Raw genomic sequence first — 18430 nt, forward strand, 5'->3', positions numbered from 1 at the left:
CCACCATGCTAAGGCTTATTTGTTGCACTTATTTGTTGCACAACTGGAAGTGCACCTTTGAACCAGCTTTACCACTGTCATGTGCCTTGCACACCCCACCTCTGGAAACCACCAATCTGAATCTGTGAGTTTGGTTTTATCGTTGCTGTTATTTTTTTACAGTCCACATATAAATGAGATCACATGGTATTTGATTTCTCTTTCTGATGCATATCATTTAGCATAATGTCCTTATTATCCATGTTGTCACAAATGGTAGCATGTCCTTCTTTTTTATGGCAGAATAATATTTAATTGTATATATACCATATTTTCTGTTTATATTGTTGTTCAAGTACAGCATTCTCCAGTTTCCCCTCACCACTCCTCCCCTGCCCCAAATATATATACTGTCTTTTCTTTATCCATTCATCCACCTATGGACACTTAGGTTGCTTTCCATGTGTTGGCTATTGTAAATAAAGCTGCATGGGGGTGCGTGTATCTTTTTGAGTTAGTGGTTTTGTATCCTTTGGATAAATATTCAGAAGTGGACTTGCTGCATCAAATGGTAGTTCTATTTTTTAATTTTTAAAGGAGTCTCCATACTGTTTTTCACAGTGACTATACCAATTTACATTTCCTCCACCAGTGCACAAAGTTCATATTTCTCCCATTCCTCATCAGCACTATTATCTCTTGTCTTTTTTATAATAGCCATTCTGATAGATGGGAGGTGATACCTCATTGTGATTTTAATTTCCATTTCCCTGATTACTAGTGATATTGAGGTCATTCCCATATACCTGTAGACTTTCTGTATGTTTTTTCTATTGAGTTGTATTGAATTCTTTAAATATTTTAGATATTAATTCTTTATCAGATATATAATTCACAAATATTTTTCCCATTAAATAGTTTACTTTTTATTTTCTGTTCTGTGCAGAAACTTTTTAGCTTTGTATGATCCCACCTGTTTATGTACGTTTTTGTTGTGTTTGGTTTTGTTGTCAAATCCAACAATCATCTCCAAGACCTATGTCAAAGAGCTTACCACCTACTTTTCTTCTAAAAGTTTCATGATTTTGTGTCTCATGTTCAAGTCTTTTAGCCATTTTGAGTTATTATACTATAGTATATACTATAGTTTGTAATATCATTTAAAATCAGAAAGTGTGAAGCCTCTGGCTTCGTTCTACTTTCTAAGGATTCCCTTGGCTATGTAGGTTCTTTTGTGGTTCCATACACATCTTAGGATTGTTTGTTGTGTCTGGGGGTTCTTCCCACAGGAGCCCCCATCTGCCACAGATGAGAATAAGTCTACCAAGACATGATCTGCTTGGGGAAGAGAGGTGGCCAGTCTCTCAGAGGAGAAAATCTTTTTGCGGGCATGTTAAACATCTCAGCACTAGGTTAATCATACATATTTTATCAATATGGATCCAGTAATAATTTCACGTTTCTTCTACTCTCTCAATCTTCATCTTAGAGTCTTTGCAATGACCCATCGAGGATAAGTTTTAGTATTATTTGAAGTTAACAGAGCACTTACAAAGCATAAAAGAGGTTTCAAGGTTCAGGTATAAAAAAATAATCCTAAGATCCTGAAAATGTAATGACTGCTATTTGTTATCTTTTTAGATTTTCTTACAAGTTATTTCAGTCTTGGCTAGGAGTTTCTTCCAGTTATATTTCAATTAATTCTCTTCATCAGAGGGACTTTGAAGAGGATGCAAAGATACTCAATGAGTTTTTTAAGATTAATTTTAATATTGTATACTGTAGTGTATGCAGAAGAAAATAACAGAAATTTTTTCTCTATGTATATATTTTATAAAATATTTTGTATCTTAAATATTTTCATTGTCCTATTGCTTTTGAGAAACACAAAAGACATACTATATTTACTATGATTATGTATATAGTACACCAATAATTTTTAAATTATACAATTTAAAAAATAGTTTCTAGTTAATTTCATAGGGTATATTAATTATTGCTGAATTTTCACCTTAAATATTTTTAGCAAAGTATTTCTCACTTTTTATCAAATAGTAATATGATTGTAAGAAGAATGGTAAAATTTCAGGAAGGAGTTACAGTACTTTAAAATAATGAGGAGCTATAAATGAAAGTCAAGGATCTTTGAAACTTTTGTTTTCATACTCTGCAATCTACAATAATAAAAGTAAAATTGATATTATATATAAATTTAGCTAAGGCAAATAAACTATCAGTGTTAATAAAACTGTTAAAATTACATAAATATATCAACATTTGGTTAAAATATTGATATTACTGTTTTATACTTTAAAAGTGTTTGAGGAGATGCTGACCTTTGTTATTGTTAAGGACTCATGAATGCAAAAGGAACTGGGACTGGTTTTAGAGCAGAAAAGAGTTGAACATTTTCTGGCCTAAACAAGTCAAGGAAGTAAAATCTCAGTAATGTATTTGACAGATTTCTTGCTTGCTCACACTCTCTTTTTCTCCATGCTTAACTCATTTTTGCTTTTTATACATAAAAAAATCTATTTACTCCCTGGCTAGTGTAACTCAGTGGATTGAGTGCGGGCTGTGAACGAAGGGGTCGCCAGTTCGATTCCCAGTCAGGGCACATGCCTGGATTGTGGGACAGGTCCCCAGTGGCGGCCACACGAGAGGCAACCACACATTGATGTTGCTCTCCCTCTCTTTCTCCCTCCCTTCCTTCTCTCTAAAAATAAATAAATAAAATCTTTTAAAAAGAAAAAATCCATTCGCTCTTACTGACTGATCCTTCCTTTACTTCCTTGATAAAAAATTGTTACCAGCATTTCCTGAGTATCACAATTGCCTCTCCTCTATTCTTACTACTAGTTTTTTAAAAAATCATGGAGAATTACTATGATTGGTTCAACTAAGTTTAGGTGCCTACTCCAGACAAATCAAATAGTAGCCAGAAGATAATGGCAGCTTCACCTGGGGCAAAAAAAACAAAACAAAACAAAAAAACAAAACCCTGATGTTGTTGGAGAAGTAGGAGAACTTCTCCAATCTCTATGAAGTACTACATTCTGATGAAGAGGAATGACTGACTGGCACATAAATCAGTTCAATAACACACCGACTGTAACTTAAGCAAAGCTTTCGGAGACTTCAGTTATAGAGGGGCTGGCGGAAGTGAGGTCTACTTGAGTGTGGTCTGTAGGGTAATAATATGGGTTTAATAATTTATAGTTTTAATTTGAGCATTTCATCTAAAAGGTCATATGGTGTGTTTGAATGTTACATTGTTATGTTACAGAATTACATGCTTATGATTTTGTAATAAAAGATTTTGTAGTAAAAAAAGAGGCATTATTAATGCTGGATCCTGTATATTCTACTCCTTTAATTAAGCTCACTAAAGTTTTTGAGTTATATGGCAGAAAAAAGAAGAAAATTAAAAACCTGCAATACAAAATTTGTATAATAAGCTTGGAAAAACTTGACTTTTTTCCTGTATGTTTTATGTACAAACAATAGGTTTCATGTAAATTTCTGTCCTTTAATTATTTGCATGACTTAACCTCAATATATTTTATTCATATATTTTTGCAAGATGCATTAATAATGTATAAATGAAAATCGAGTAAAAATTAAGCTATAATAATCAGGAAATGGAAAACAAATTAAGAAAAGATAAATAAATAGGAAATTATGACAATATATAAGACTTTGACCTAAACTTAACACTTGAATAGCATGTAAAATACCTATGGAAACTCTTTATTTCTGTCAAGTGATTTAGTTTTTAATGTTTGAAGAAAGAGAAGGTGAACATTTAAATTTACCAATTTTAACGTAAGTATTTCTAATTGCTTTCAAACAGGGATTTGTAAATAAGATTATATTTTTTCGCAGTTGTATGAAAAACTAATTTAAATATATAGATGGGAAAAAATAATAGTTCCAACCCCCAAAAGTCACACCTTCCAGAATGTGAATTGGAAATTTATTGTTCAAAACTTCCTATTACCTAGGCTATTTACTACAGGGGATATTGAATAACATGAGATGAAAGTGACAAAACAGATTTTTGATAAGCACACTACTTTTAAAATGTACCTTCTGATAAATTGATGTGAAATCTAAAACATCTTGGAAATGAACTACATTATTTTAAGTAGCTAAGAGCAAAACTGAGACATCTGTCAGAGTCAGCAAAAGAGAGAATAACAAGATCAACAGAAGCTGAGCACCTGTGAGTTGTAAAACATTTTATGACATGATCTAGATGTTATTTTTTCATTTTTTCAGTGAAAGATTGAAGGTGATTGTAGCACAGAAAGGTATCTCTGGCAGGTAGGGATTTTTTTTCCCCAGTTTTGAAAGCCATCAGAGTAAGAGATTGTATATCTGTAATGAGATCTTCAAAAAAGAGGAACCATCTTTTTTTAAAAAATCAAACATATTGATTGAGAATGTAGAATACCAAAATTTGCAAGAAAAGGGAGTGTTGCAAATAATATCCAGTGTAAAGTTGCAAGGAATAAGTGTCAAACTGAGTTTTAGACCTTCTCATTCAATATCCCTCAACCTGTTCTTTGTAATAACAACCACATATTTTAAAAAGTTCTTAGATTTCTCACTCTGGTCAGCTTTTTAGATCCCAGAGAAGTAGCCACAGTCAAGTTACTCTGAACAAATGTTGAGGCAGATGACTATAACCTCCCTTGATTTCCCAGACCCAAAATTTATTCCAGGGTATTAGAATAAAGAGAAAATGAAACTACAGAATTGTCTTCCAGATTCATTCCTCTGCAAAATGATGCCACCACTTAAAATATCACAACTGCTATTTCTAATAAAAATAAAGATAAATCATAAAGAACTCATCTCTGCATACCATTGACTAATAATGTATTTCTGCCAAACTCACAAGTCTGCAAACTTTATTTTGTAAAGACTTGGCATCTTAATTTGCTGCCATAAACCAGCTAAGTTATGGTTCCTACATAACTATCTCCTTTTAGCTCTCTGCTTTGTAATTAGACATTAGAAGACAGTTGAAACCTCTAATGATTATAGTCCAGTTTTTTTGGTTAGTCTGTCTCAGTATGCTAGGTTTACCAATTCTAAGCCCTTCCGTAAACATTAGCCGAGAGATGATACATCAGTACGTGCTTGTCTTCTTCCTAAAAAGCCAGCTCTTATATTTAGTCTTCATTGTCGATATATAACCCAACAGATAGAGAGTTGGGTCACGATAGCCCTGGATGCTTAGCATGCTTTGTAGCAAAAGGATGTTCGTTTACATCAATGATGATGTCTCTGGTTCCCAAGACTTTCTCAAACAGCTTATACTTACCTTCCCAACCACTGGTGCACTGTTTAAATCAAGGGCAAGTAGTCATGATGTCTCCTTTCTTAGTCTTGTTTAAGGGGTAGGAATATTTACTATTCCTCAGAGTTCCCTATAGTGAATTCATTTATGTCGATCAATTATAAATTACTGTATATCTTATATACAGTAATAGAAGACTAGAAGTCTAGAAGTAAGACTAGAAGAGAACTTATGTGTATTTTATACTATAAGATACACAGAAAGTTACCAACATAAATTAAACTTAATTCTGAATATGAGCAACAAAGGTGCCAAAGGTTAAGAGAGTTAAAGAATATATCCGTTAGATTTTTCACAATTTTACCCATATTTTATAGACTAGAACATAATGTTTTCAGTGAAAGTTGAATAAATATTGAATGAAATCTTATCATGTAGCAACATGCTATGTTAATTTAAATAATTTTTGGACAGATAAAAATTATATTGAATAGAAGATATATGAGTTTTGGGTTCTTACAGTCACATTCTGATATGAGACTTTGGATTTGAGTAGTTTATTTGAGAGATAATCTCAGAAAGTTTGATAAGAATGTACTATCATAAAACGGAGGAAAGCCAATAAAGGTGTGCTACTGAACTATTAATTCTTGTGCGCCATGGGGAGCTAAATCTTACTATGTGTGAGACATACCTTCAGACTTTTCCCTTGTGGTGAGGAAATGGGTATTTACTACTTCCCTATGGTTAAAATTAACTTCTAGATCAGTGGTCAGCAAACTTTTTCAGTAAAGGACCACATAGTAAATATCTTAGGCTTTGCAAGTCATATGATCTCTCAGACTGTGCAACACTGCCATTGGAAAGTGGAAGCAACTATAAAAAACCTTTCAACAAATGGTTGTGGTTATGTTTCTTTTACTTACAAAAATAGGAGGTGAGCTGAATTTGGCCCGACAACCACAATTTGTCAGCTCCTATTTTAGACCATCAATTTCCCTGCCCAGCTGAAGATGGTCTTGTAGCTAGAGAATGCCCTCAGGCAGAGAGATGCAGAAAGCAATGGACTGCTGTGGAAACATCCATAAGTGACCCCTTGGGAGGATCTGGGAATATCAGTGGTCAACAGATGAAATTATAAAACTTGAAGTCAGTAAAAGTTTTTAAAAGAAAGCTATAAAATTATGTTGCATTAGAAAGATGACATCTAAAGTATTGTCACAAGTATCTCAAAATTATTTTTAAGTGATAAGTCTAAGCTATAAGGAAAAACAGGATAGACTTTAGATATTTTTATCCCTGATGATTCAGTTACTCAGGCCCCAGATTAGATTAGTTGTGTTTGATATGTATAATCATATGAATACTATGTAGAAAATAATGTTTCAAGGAGAAAAAATGCATAAGAGCTATGGCCTGCTTCTCTGTTCTGTGTCTGTACCACATGTACTTGGAAAGATTGCATGATGTAGTTAGCTCTTAATTTTAGCAATAATGCATTCTTCCTTGAAAGCAACAAATCTTCAATAAATGCGGTCTTTCCTTGAATTTTGTTTAACTGAGCTAAAACTGACATTAGAAATAGAGGGAAGAAGCCTGAGATCCAACATTGACTTATCCACCCTCAAATTTAAGCACCTGTGACCATATAGAAAGTATAAAACAATGATTCAAGAAACAAAATAATCACTTTAATAGTATTGGCTAAATAAATTACAGATGTTTTACTATTTTAAACAGTATTCATGTTACAGATATTTCACAAAGTATCATTTAAAAATGTGGAGGCATTCATATATTCCAGGTAACCAAATAAAGAAAACTTAAAGTCATAATTTAGAAAAATTTCAAGACACATACATCAGCAAGTATTTTTATTTTGTGCTTTTCTAATTTAATTTTCAGTTAGACTGTACCTGAAGAACTTTAGCTCTAACTACATCTTTACTGGATATCATTTAAAAATAAATGAAAGATCAACCAAAAGTATTTGTAAGGTAATAGCATTTCTTCTGTAGTTTTATAAGACTGTAATTGAGTTCACTCATAAGCAACAAGATTATTGCCTCATAAAATAGCCCAGTAGAGCTCTAGTGTTATCCCAATTGTGGAGCTACAAGATGACTCATAAAAAATGTGTGCAATAACTATGAACATAAACATGTAAGTGTATTGGATTTTTCTTTTTTTGCCACATCAAGGGATATGAGAAACAATACAAGAGTAAGTTTAAAACCTGCAAAACAAGTAAGGAATCAAACTGACTATAAAAATATAGTCTAATACCCTAAATTATAATGTTGTTAGGAGTAGATATTTAATAGAGAGAAATATCTGTGCTCATAATATACTTACAAATGAATGGTTTAAAAAATTGAGAGTTTGGTAGGGAACAGAGATGTTAAGTAGCACCATTGTGTTATGCAAGTCTGGTATGAAAGAAAAAGAATTGTACCAAATTTGAAGATTTTTCTTTATACATCTCTATCATTGACATTGATCTGCTGGTAAATGGAGAAGTCAAGAGAGATATTGCGGAAAAAGATGGTGTGTCTATAATAAATAAGCTTTTTAAAAATGATTCAACTTCAAGAAATAGGAATGGAGGGTCAGGTATTTATTTAGAACGTATCCACTGTATCTTGAGGCTGGAAATACACAAGAATTTATTTGCTTTTCTTTGATTATTACCTATAAATTTTGACCTTCTTTTCTTTGTTCTCCTAGGAAGAAATGATGCCATGTCAGACAAAAATTGGTGCCTACATCTATAATCTGCCATGTTATTTTTATATATGTCATAAAAGATGCAGAGGACAGCTAAGCTAATGTAGAAGGTTAGGATGATCAAGTTAGCAGCTATCCTTTCTTCCAAAGGTATGTAACTGTGGTTACAGTTACGTATTTTCGGCACAATGTTAAAGTCAACACAATAACCCCCCCATGAGTATGAATACAACCAGTAGATAAAATGTGATGTCACATTCATGGTTTACAGACCAGCTGACTTTGAGTTGGTCAAAAGAAAGATTATCCTGGGTTGATCTTACCAAATCAAGTGAGTCCTCAGAGGGAGGAAAAGCATCAGAGAAAGTATTCTCCTTGCCTGAAGGAAGTACAATGTGGTGTTGTAAGTTGGATTGGGGGAGTATTGTGTGGGACAGACCTCTAAGAACTGAAATTGTCTCCTGATAGCCAGCCAGCAAAATAAGGATGTCAGTAGTTATACCCTAAAAAACACTGAATTCTCCCAATGACCTCAAAGACTTAAGAAGAGAACCCCAAACCCTGGACAATGCCACATGGCCATCACTTTGATTTCAATCATCAAAGACCCCAAGCAGAGAACCCAAGTAACCCACTTATTCTGAGACTCCTAACCCAAGAAACTTAGATAATAAGTCTGCATTTTTTTAAGCCACTAAGTTAATTGTAATTTGTCAAGCTATAACAGAAAAGGGCTATATAAACCAAGAGATGAACCAGTAGAAACCACTTCTCTGGAACACTGTGTTTGGAGTAACTTTTAGCTATGATTTTATATACTATAAAATTATCACAGTGATATCACTAAAAAAAAGTCAAATGATGAAGAATAATTAAAAAAACCAAACAAATGTGCTTTAAAATAGACTAATTTCTCCTCCTCCTCTCTCCCTTCATTAATTTTTAGAAAATAGTTGTTAGGCACCGCTTACTGTTTTTATTTGGCTAGCATTTAAAAAAAAACTTAGTAGCACAATTGTATACCCTGTTTAACTCATTTTGTTTTTCTATAAAATTATATGAATTTCATCATTTCTGTTCATCTAGACTATGCCATTTTTAGCAGCTTATTACTCTATGAAAATGCTACTTCTCTTACTGTATGCAAAATATTAATGAGGTTCCAACTAAGCCACCCTCAAAAAATATGATTTGGATAATTTGACTCAAATAGTCTTTAAATAAGTTAAGAACTCCAGCACTGATTTCATAAACTCTCATTCAGTAATTAATCTGAATTCTTAATCCAAATAATCAAACTGATGATTGACCTTCACAGACATTTTCATTCTGAAATTTTTTGATCTAGCTACTACATCACATTTTTCTTAAAAAAGAATATACAATTTTATAGAAAACTTAGCTTTTTTCTAAGAGTAAGAGAAGGGTCTCCATTCAGTAGTTGCAAGTAAGAACTGTACTAATACTCTTGCTTATTAAGAAGAGTCTGTTGGTAGCTCTGTAGGGTTGCTCTTCACACAGGTGACACATCACAGGGGTGATCTAACTCAGAAATAAGTTTGGGAAAGTGACAAGTGACTAATACATAATAACCTATAGTCAACTTTCTAACATACTAAAGTTAAAATAAATCTAATATTAAAACTAATAAAATTTAGTACTAACACTGAGAATAAAGCTGTATATTTCTGGTAAAAAAATAAGTTTGTTAGAAACTAATAAGACAGTCTAATAAACACAGATTTCATTTATCCAAGTTTAGTTAAATAACACCATCCCCTCCACACCATGGTGAATATTTCAATTACCATGGTGTTCTAATTATGAATATTTGCATAAAGTGCAAACATAGCTCTTTGGTTTACAAATCAGTAAAAGATAGATGCACGCCATTTTCTGTGACCAACAAACACATCGTTTCTTTCAAAGTGTACTGAGGCCTGGTCGCTGTACATGTAAGTTGACACACAGACAGCCAAGTATATACATGTGTTGCCTTTTTGTTTCCCATGGGAAAACTGACATCTTCCAAAAAGGGGCAATTGATAGAGGAAATGAGCCAGTAATAATGAAGGTGCAGCAAAGAAAGAAAATGATAATGCTGAAAGTGAAATTTAAATCAAATACAAATGATGTCACAAAACAATGAGGCTGACAGTGGGAATGTTGAACTGATTCTTCCCAACATATTTTAGATTTCCAGCCGGAAGAACTTAGTATTACCTTTATAGGTTGTCTCCTAAATGCCTGAGACTTTCAGTGAGATTTCTTCAGTCTCACAGGTCAGAACTCATAGTTTTTTCTGGCATTGTATGTAGTCCATCAACTATTCAGCTTATAGAAGTATAGTAGTTATTTTTTCCCCAGTATTTTACCATACCTTGTAGAGTCTCAACCTTTGAATGAAGACGTTAATTTTTGGCAAAACATCCCTCAAGGGTACTGCCACGAAGACTGTGGAAGACCCTGCAGTTCTTTACCTGCATAGCTCCCATCACTGAGGTCTACTCTCCCCATTCCCATCACCTCAGTGACTGAATGCCAGGTTCTGTCTCTTCAGCTGGATGAAACCTGTATGCATAGTATGGCCTTCACTGCCTTTACTGTATTGAAAAAAAATGCATCCAGGCAGGCATCTGATATGACTTGACTCGGAACTTAACTCTCATTACTCTCTTTCTTCTTCTTTTTTTTTTTTTTTTTGAGATGGCTAAAATCAAGCTTTTTTTATTGTTGTTCAAGTATAGTCATCTCTGCTTTTCTCTCACCACTCCCTGCAAGCCCACCCATCTCCACCTCCCACCCTCAATTCTACCCCTCTTTGGCTTTGTTCATGTGTCCTTTATACATGTTCCTTGATAACTTTTTCCCTTTCTTCCATTATTTCCCTTCTCTGTCCCCTCTGGTTACTGTCAGTTTGTTCTTTATTTCAATGTCTCTGGTTATATTTTGCTTGCTTGTTTGTTTTGTTGATTAGGTTCCACATATAGATGAGATCATATGGTATTTGACTTTTACCACCTGTCTTATTTCACTTAACATAATGCTCTCCAGTTCCATCCACACTGTTGTAAAAGGGTAGGAGCTCCTTTTTTCTTTCTGCTGTGTAGAATTCCATTGTGTAAATGTAGCAGAGTGTTTTGATACACTCATGCACTGATGGGCACTTAGGTTGCTCCTAGCCCTTGGCTATTGTAAATTAGGGTGCATAGGTTCTTTTGAACTGGTGTTTCAGGATTCTTAGGGTATAATCCTAGCAGTGGAATTTCTGGGTCAAAGGGCAGTTCCATTTTAGTTTTCTGAGGAAATTCCGTACTGTTTTCCATTGTGGTTGCACCAGTCTGGAATCTCACCAACAGTGAACAACAGTTTTCTTTCTTCCACAAGCTTGCCGGCAGTTGCTGTTTGTTGATTTGCTTATGATGGACATTCTGAGTGGTGTGAAGTGGTATGTAACTGTGATTTCCTTTAATTATTTATTTATTTTTAGAGAGAGGGGAAGAAGGGAGGGAGAAAGAGAAGGAGAGAAACATCACTGTGTGGTTGCCTCTCCAGTCTCCCTTTTGGGGACCTGGCCAACAACTCAGGCATGTGCCCTGACTGGGAACCAAAGGTTTGCAGGCTAGCATTAAATCCACTGAGCCACAGCAGCCAGGGCTTTTTTTTTTTTAATTAAGATTTTATTTGTGTATCATTGTAGTTTTTATTTGCATCTCTCTCATGGCTAATGATGCTAAGCTTTCATATGTCTCTGGGTCCTCCTTAAAGAGGTGTCTCTTCAGCACGTTTTGCACATTTTTTAATAGGATTGTTTGTCTTCCTGGAGTGGGGTCATGTGAGTTCTTTATGTATTTTGGAGATCAAACCCTTGTCTGAAGTATCATTGGCAAATATATTTTGCCATATGGTTTGTTCCCTTTTCATTTTCCTGATGTTTTCTGTAGCCTTGCAGAGCTTTTTATTTTGATGAAGTCTCATTTGTTTATTTTTTCCTTAATGTTTTTTGATTTAGGGGACATTCCTCCTCAGTTAGGTTTATTCCTAGGTACTTTATTTTTTGTGTTGCTATAGCAAGTGAAATTTTTTTCTGATTTCAGATTCTGATATTTCATTGTTGGTATATAAAAATACCTTTGATTTCTGAATATTGACTATGAACCCTGTTGTTTTACCAAATTCACTTATTAGGTTGAGTAGTTTCTTGGTAGAGTCTGTTAGGTTTTTGATGTACACTTATCATATCATGTGCAAACAGTAACAGTTTTACTTCCTCCTTTACTATTTGGATGCCTTTTATTTCTTTTTCTTGTCTGATCTCTGTGGCTAGGACTTCCAATACTATGTTGAATAGAAGTGGTGAAAGCAGACATCCTTGTCTTGTTCCTGATCTTAGTGGGAAAACTTTTAGTTTTTGCTCATTGATTATAATGTTGGCTGTAGGTTTCTCATAAATTACCTTTATTATGTTGAGGTATGCTTCCTGTATTCCCACTTTACTGAGTGTTTTTATTATAAATGGGTGCTGTGTCTTAGCAAACGCATTTTCCGCATGTATTGATATGATCATGTGATTTTTGTCTTTGCTTTAATTTATGTGATGTATTACATTTATTAATTTGCAAATATTGCACCATCCTTGCATCTCTGGGATGAATCCCACTTGATTGTGGTGTATGATCTTTTTGATGTATTGCTGGCTGTGGTTTGCCAATATTTTACTGAGAATTTTAGTGTTTATGTTCGTCAGTGATATTGGCCTGTAGTTTTCTTTCTTTGTTATGTCTTTATCTGGTTTTGGGATAAGGATGATGCTGGCTTCATAAAAAGAGTTAGGATTTTTTCCTCTTCTTGGATTTTTTGGAATGGTCTGTGAAGGATGGGAATTAGCTCTTGCTTAAATGTTTTGTAAAATTACCTTGTGAAGTTGTCCAGTCCAGGACTTTTGTGTGCCAGGAGTTTATTTATTTGTTTGTTCGTTTGTTTATCTATTTATATTATTATTACTGCTTCAATTTTGCCTGCTGTTAGTGGTCTGCTCAGGGTTTCTGCTTCTTCGTTAAATTTTGGGAGACTATATTTTTCTAGAAATTTGTCCATTTCACTCAGGTTTTCAAATTTCTTGGCATATAGTTCTTCCTAGTAATTTCTTACAATCCTTTATATTTCTGTAGTATCAGTTGTAATCTCTCCTCTTTCATTTCTGATGGTGTTTATTTGGGTCCTCTCTCTTTTTTTCTTGATGATTCTGCTTATAAGCCTTCTTGATTTTCTTTATCTTTTCAAGAACCAGCTTCTGGATTTATTAATCCTCTGAATTGTTCTTTTAGTCTCTATGTCATTTAATTCTGCTTTGATCTAGGCTATTCATTACTCTTACCTCTCAATGGTTACAGTCTTGATATACAGCATTTAAAGAGTCATTTCTTATATCTCATTCAATCACTTTTAAACTTTTTTCAGTGAGTTAGTCCAGTATGTTTGTTATTCCTTCATGACCAAAAATGGCAATTTCTATTTTAAAATTTATAATATCCTAATGTCCATGTGAAACATTTCATCATGCTCTACTCTCTTCCTTTGAAATATTTACCACTTTTGCTACCATCTTCCTTATCTATTGACAAAGCTTCTAAGTCGCTATCTGCTTCGCCTAACACTCATTGGTGAAAGTAAGGTTTTGTCGTTTTCCCAAGAAATTTTTTCAAACTGGTTTGCTAACAATAGTTGTACAATGGTCACTTTTTTCAAAAGCTTAATTATTGCTATATACCCTTAGGAATATTTTCTAATGAAAATTTTGACTTCTAAAATACTTTGGAAATATGAGCACATTCACACTCACACAAGCATGTTAATCTTTTGTAGATACTTTATATGGTACAAAGAATAATATTTTGACATCAAATCTTCAGGTTTTAGTCACCTGAAATATTTTTAAGAATTTTAAAAACCCATATTTTATTATATATTACATATATACAAATATATCATACATAATATATGCATGAATGCATGTATACACATATACACATATAATATATACTGTTTGCTGTACATATGTGCTATTTTCTTTAACACAATGAATGAAAAATTGAAAAAAGTATATTGAATTCTATTTTAAGAAGAAGACATAAAAAATAATAGAACTGTGCTGTACTTTTTGCCTAAGCTAGATAAAAGTAATGAGACTGCTGTTGAACTATTTTTTTTATCTAAAGTTTGTAGAAAATAAAGAATAAATGATAGGTGTAGGAATAAGATAATAGTTTGAAACAAATTGGAGTAGAGAAGTAGATTAGATAATCCCCGGTTTTTAAAAACATGCTTTTGGTGGTACTTTTCATAACAAGAAAGCCCATGCCAAAAGTTGCAATATATTGAAATACAATTTGTCATATGTTAAAACATTTTTAAAAGATTATTGGATAGTCTAGTAGAGCTATCGGGTCCCCACTGCTTCTGACAGCAAAAGCACATTAGAATGACTGTCAAATATTCCCTTATGTGTATTTTATAGGCTCATCACCCATCAGCTACTCTACAAGTAACGTTCAGACAGAAACCTCCGAATAGGGGTTTGATGTTTGGGTCAGTAAGATGAGTGTCCACCAGGACAGAGGGTAATGCAGTCATGTGCTGCTTAATGACAAAGATATGTTTTGAGAAATGTGTCCTTAATGGATTTTGTCATTATGTAAATGTCAGAGAGTACACCTACATAAATTTCAATGGTATACTCTGCTATACACTTAGGCTTATGATATAGCCTATTGCTCCTAGGCTATAAGCCTGCATAGCATGTTACTGTGCAAAACAACACAAGATTAAGTCAAACACAAGAGAAAATGATGCAGTTAAAGGCTTGGTAAACATGATATGTATGACTACCAGCATAACAAGTACACCATTTTATAGCAAATCTTCTTTTTATATTATAAGAAGTACACTCTAAAATAATAGAAAAGCATGGTATAGTAAATACATAAACAAGGAACATAGTTGTTTATTATCATTGTCAAGTATTATGTACTCTACATAATTATGCAGGCTATACATTATATGATTGTTATAGGTATTATCTCACATCATAAATAAAAAGTATCATCCTTAATCAGATTCTGTGTTTTTACTGGAAACTATTGGGAATGATATTTTATAACATAACCTTGCTAAAATATCAGTACTCTGACAGTTTTCTGTAGTTCTATGGTTAAATTTCTATGGGAGGCTGTGGCCAACATGTAATGTTTTTAAGAAATTACATTTGTAAATATGTTTACTTTATAGAAAATTGTTGAGAAATGATTGGGGGTTGGGATCTCAATGAACTGCTACTATACTCAAATAACAGAGAATCTGAAATTTTAACAGAATCATTTTGTCTATTTGCTTTATCTAGAAATATATTTGAATCTATAATTCTTTATTTTTTAATTTAGAGTCCCATCTAAAATAAAAGCCTAAAATATAATTTTTAGAAACATCTTTATCAACCTAAAAATATAGGCACATTTTATAAAATAAAAACTTAACAGAAAAGAAAACATGTTATTCTTTTTTTTAATTTTATTGTTGTTCAACTAGTTTTCTGCCTTTTCTCCTCACCTCTCTCCCTGATCCTGGCCATCCCCATCTCCCTCTCCTGATTCCACCTCCCCTTGGTTTCGTCCATGTGTCCTTTTTCGTTTTTCCTGAAAACCCTTCACCCTTTCCCTCCTATTATCTCCTCCTATCTCCCCTCTGGTTACTGTTTGTTTGTTCTTAATTTCAATGTCTCTGGTTATATTTTGCTTGCTTGTTCGTTTTGTTGATTAGGTTCCACTTAAAGGTTAGATAATATGGTATTTGTCTTTTACCACCTGGCTTATTTCACTTATCATCATGCTCTTCCAGTTCCATTCATGCTGTCACAAAGGGTAGGGCTCCTTTTTTCTTTCTGCTGTGTAGTATTCCATTGTGTAAATGCACAATAGTTTTTTGATCTATTCATTTACTGATTGGAACTTAGGTTGCTTCCAGCACTTGGCTATTGTGAATTGTCCTTCTATGAACATTGGGGTGCATAGGTTCTTTTGGATTGGTGTTTCAGGGTTCTTAGAATATAATCCTAGCAGTGTAACTGCCAGGTAAAAAGGCAGTTCTGCTTTTTAGATTCCTAAGGAAATTCCATAATGTTTTCCACAATGGCTGCACCAGTCTGCATTCCCACCAACAGTGTAGTAGGATTCCCTTTTCTCTACAACCTCTCCAACACTTGTTGTTTGTTGCTTTGTTTATGATGGCCATTCTGACCGGTGTAAAGTGGTATCTCATTGCAGTTTTAATTTGCATCTCTCTGATAGCTAGCAATATTGAGCATCTTTTCATGTGTCTCTGGATCCTCTGCATATTCTCTTTGGAGAAGTATCTGTTTAAGTCCTTTGCCCATTTTTTAATTGGGTTGCTTGTCTTCTTAAAGTGGAGTCATGTGAAAAACATGTTATTTTTGATGTTACTAAAAATAATTTTAAGTCATGTGGAATTATCAGTAAAACCAAGATTTGTGAATAAAATTCATCATAAATTATCACCACAGTATTACATAGAAAAGAACCAATGTTTTTTCAAAATTAATTAATATTTTTTGAGCAATAACTTTTCAATTTTTAGTAATAGATATGATAATAAAGATAAAAGTATATAGCTGCTCAGGACACAGGCACGCATATGTATATATATGCACACACATACGTACACTTAGAAACATACTCATGATACCCGAGCTTTTGCAGTGGTGCAGTTAGTACTCATAATTGTATTCAAAATGTTGACTCAATACTGTGGAAGCTGGATATTTCATATTGATGTAGATGCTTAATGCAAACTGCACTGTTCCATGTTATTAATGAATGTGTAAAAGAAATAATTGGAAAATGTGAAGCATCTCCATAAAGAATGCAGGGACATGTGGTTTATTTGTCCATGAAATAAATCTTTAATTAGTGTTCTGGAATATAATTTTACAAAACAATATTTGTTCTATCTTTCTTACCAGTAGAAGAAAATATAGTAAAGAGATGTACCTTTTTCCTCTAAAAATTATGACCTTATATGATGAAAATATTCAAATATATTACAGCCAAAAATTCTGACACACACATGAACAAAATATTCAGATATAACACTGCCAAAAATGTTGACACAGATGCAAAGATCATCATAATAATATTTTAGTTACTGAACATAAATTTTAGCCTGCTTTTTTCTAAAATTTGAAAAATAAGAGGCCAACATAAGGGTAGAAAATACAATCATGTCTTATATACCACATCGCAATTGACAAGACAGGGAGATAATGAGAGAGAGAGGGAGGAATTGAGAGTTCAGAAATTCAAGCATAGTAGATACATCTGATAGAGAATAAAATGATTTGGCATTTCTGAAATGAGACAGCCAATAGAGACTATGTCCAAAATAAAAAGTGTGTTTCAAAAGGTTAGAAAGAAAGACCTAGTTATGCGCAATCTAGGGGCAGAGCAAGCAAAGCCCAGAATGGCAGGCATAGGAGCAGCCAATACCAGCTGTTGTGCAAGTAAAGTTTCAGCAGGACCCATTTGTGGTTTAGATACAGAAACAGACTTCAAGACAGATCTCTAATTTTAGTCAGAGCTTACAGGAATATTGTCAAGTAGCCCCTATTTGGGGGCAGTAGTTATGTGGAGATGAAGTCACACAATTGTAAAAGTCCAGTGATTCCCACTGGGGTTGAACTCAAGCTCTCAGATTTGTAGTATTCAAACACCAGTTTTCGAATACAGGACCTTAGAGGCTCTGAGGTGAGTCACAAGGAATTTGTTACTGTCAGGAAAAAAAAAGAAAAAACTATTGATAAAAATAGTTCTGAGCTTATAGATATTAAAATGTTAAACTTTATTGTTCTCATTCTAATATGCTTTCTGGAATGGAAGAAACATGATTGAACTTGGTTAGAGCTACCAGAAATGCTCATGGCAAGTGACACACAAGTGAATCACTTCTGAGATATAAAATTGAGCAGAAAAAGGCTTCAAAGAATAGAAGTAGTGCTCACTTTGGCAGCACATATACTAAAATTGGAATAATACAGAAAAGACTAGCATGACCCTTATGCAAGGTTGACTTGGAAAAAAAAAGACTCAAAAGGAATAAGAATAGTTTAAGGGAGCTTCGGAACAACATGAAATGTAACAACATTTGAATTGTAGGAATAGCAGAAGGAAAAGAAAAGGAGCAAGGGATAGAAAACCCTTTAAAAAATAAAAACAGAAAACTTCCCAACTTCGTTATGGAAAAAGTAACACAAGTACAGGAAGCACAGAGGGCCCCGATCGAGATGAACCCAAGGAGACCTACTCCAAGATACATTACAATAAAAATGGCAAATTTTATTTATTTTTC

The 18430-nt window shown here is 33.5% G+C and overlaps 1 non-coding gene across 1 annotated transcript; it reads left to right on the plus strand.

Annotated features, from left to right (window-relative positions):
• Positions 1–18075: 18075 nt before the first annotated feature.
• LOC119038317 (U6 spliceosomal RNA) lies at positions 18076–18181 on the plus strand. The gene has a single exon (XR_005080398.2). It is a non-coding gene; the product is annotated as a U6 spliceosomal RNA (small nuclear RNA).
• The last annotated feature ends 249 nt before the right edge of the window (positions 18182–18430 follow it).

The sequence above is a fragment of the Artibeus jamaicensis genome, unplaced genomic scaffold (assembly GCF_021234435.1).
Source record: "Artibeus jamaicensis isolate MK-2021 breed Jamaican fruit bat unplaced genomic scaffold, CSHL_Jam_final contig_466, whole genome shotgun sequence".
Taxonomy (NCBI): domain Eukaryota; kingdom Metazoa; phylum Chordata; class Mammalia; order Chiroptera; family Phyllostomidae; genus Artibeus; species Artibeus jamaicensis.